This window comes from Tupaia chinensis, unplaced genomic scaffold, assembly GCF_000334495.1.
Source record: "Tupaia chinensis unplaced genomic scaffold, TupChi_1.0 Scaffold000037_13, whole genome shotgun sequence".
Lineage (NCBI taxonomy): Eukaryota > Metazoa > Chordata > Mammalia > Scandentia > Tupaiidae > Tupaia > Tupaia belangeri.
In genome coordinates this window covers 707,282-709,909 of record NW_006159471.1, presented here as the reverse complement: position 1 = coordinate 709,909, position 2,628 = coordinate 707,282, and the positions used below count along the sequence as shown (strand labels likewise).

The window sequence follows — 2,628 nt, the reverse complement described above, 5'->3', positions numbered from 1 at the left end:
CTCACAAAGATCATCCCATCAGGCTAACACTGGACCTCTCAATGGAAACAATGCAAGCAAGGAAAGAATGGGAAGGCGTATTGAAAGTTTTAAGAGAGAAACAACTTCAACCAAGATTACTATGTCCTGCAGGATTATATGGGGAAAAAAATTTAAAAATTAAAATCTTTTCAGATAAACCAAACCTGAAAGAATTTGCCAACATCAGACCAGCTCTTCAAGAAACCCTGAAGAGAATACTGTTCCAGGAAAACTAAAAAATGAACAGCCTGAAATAAAGGAATAAAAGGCAACCAAGACAAGGGCCAACTTACACATCAGGACAAGTCCAGAAATATCAACAATAACACTGAATGTGAATGGATTAAATTATCCCATCAAGAGACAGACTGGCTGAATGGATTTTAAAAAAAAAGAAGAAGAAACACTCTGTTCCCTACAGGAAATCCACCTCATGAGTAAAGACATACATAGACTAAAAGTGAAGGGTTGGAAAAAGGTTTTCCATGCAAATGGCAATGAAAAAAGAGCTGGAGTTGCGATTCCAGTACAAGTTGTGTTTCGGTACAAGGGAGGATTTCTGGCAAAATAGGCTTTAAAACAAAAACTGTTCAGAGACAAAAAAGGCACTATATTGTAGTAAAAGGGTCAATCAATCAAAAGATATAACACTTATAAATATCTATGCACCTAACACAGGAGCACCCAAATATGTGAAGGGAAGACTGTTACATCTAAGAGACATAGGCTACAACACACTAATTGTTGGAGACCTCAACATTCCAGTATCCCCTCTGGATAGATCATCTACACAAAAAATAGGTAAAGAGATAAAGGATCTAGTCCATCAGTTTCAGTTATAGAGTGTGGAGGAGTGGGGCCTGGGGAAGAACATTTGGAAGAGGGATACGAAGACAGCATTGTTGAGACAGGGAGGTAGTGTTGTTATATTTTGATCAACTCGACCGGGGAGAAATGTTCATATATTGAAATGCTCACCTTGTAAGCTTAATAATGTGATTGAATGTATTTAAAAAAATAAATAAAAATAAATAATAAAAAAATAGCAAAAGAGAAAAAAAAGAAAAAGAGAGAGATAAAGGATCTAAATGATGCCATAAATCAAATGGACTTAACAAAAATCTACAGAACTTTCCATCCAAAAAAACACAAGGTATACTTTTTCTCACCACTTTTTCAAAGATTGATCACATGATAGGAAACAAGGCAAGCCTCTAAAGATTCGAAGGCATAGAAACTATATCCAGCATCTTCTCCAACCATGATGGAATTAAACTTGAGTTTAATTTTAAGAGAAACCCTCAAAAATACATGGAAACTAAATAACCTACTCCTGAATGGCTTCACAACTACTGAAGAAATAGATCAAAAGATTCATGGAAGCCAATGACAATTAGGAAGTGAGTTTCCATAATCTTTGGGACACTGCTAAAGCAGGCATAGAGGGAAGTTCATAACAATTGGTGCACATATGAAGAAGATGGAAAGAAGGCAAATGGATCACCTAACATCATGCCTCAGAGAATTGGAAAAGCAACAGCAAAAAAGTCCAAAAAACTCCAGGACAAAGGAAATAATAAAGATACGAGCAGAAATAAATGAAATAAAAAATAAACAAACTATACAGAAAATAAATGAAAGTAAAAGCTGGTTCTTTGAAAAGATAAACAAAACTGATACACCTCTAGCATGACTTATTAAGAAGAAGAAAGAAAGGAACCAGGTAAATCAAATTTACAATGAAGCAGGCAATAAAATAATAGACATACAGGCAGGGGCAGCTGTGGGAGGTCGGCGGGCAGGTGGTGTCCAGGCGTGGCGTGACATGGTGTGGCGTGGGTGAAGACACCTTCCACGACACGTTGCTGGCCAGACCCAAACATGCTGGTTCTTGTAAGGTAAACACTTCAGTGGGAGCCTCCCTCCTTTATAAAGCCTGGCAGTGGGACATCTGTTTGACCTAATCAGACAGAAGGATAAAAGCTTTACATAGGAACACCACATGAATAGAAGAGAACTGCCATCCTGAGTCTGTGGATTAGTCACCAATGTCTTCCCGAGAGTGACATGACTTTGAGATGCAGACAGTATGGCACTCTGAACAATCAAAACAGCTCTCATCTCAAAGAATCCAGCACTTCTGTCACAGTATGAGAAATTAGATGCAGGGAAGCAGCGTTTAATGAGTGAAGCCTTCCAGCCAACCAGTGATCTCTTCGGACCCATCACCTTGCATTCCCAGTCAGATTGAATCACCTCCTGTCCTGAGGATCCCCAAGACTTGGAACAGTTTTTCAGCAACCCTTACAGAAGGACACCCTCTCCAGAGAAACACAGTATTTATATACAGTCCATTGGATCTCTAGGGAACACCAGAATTATCAGTGAAGAATATATTAAATGGCTCAAGGGCTACTGTGAAGCATTTTTCTATGGCTTGTCAGTCAAACTCCTAAAACCTGTTCCTGTTTCTGCAACAAGATGTTCCTTCAGAGTCAATGACCACACACAAAACCTTCAGATCCATGCAGGGCACATCCTGAACTTCTTAAAAAAGAGAAAGCCTGGGACCAGCAGTTAGCGTAATGGCTAATTCACTTGAATTCC

General features: G+C 38.8%; 1 pseudogene; it reads left to right on the top strand.

Annotated features, from left to right (window-relative positions):
• Window positions 1-2,048: 2,048 nt before the first annotated feature.
• Window positions 2,049-2,628, top strand: part of LOC102483701 (archaemetzincin-2-like) — a 1,381-nt pseudogene continuing 801 nt past the window's right edge.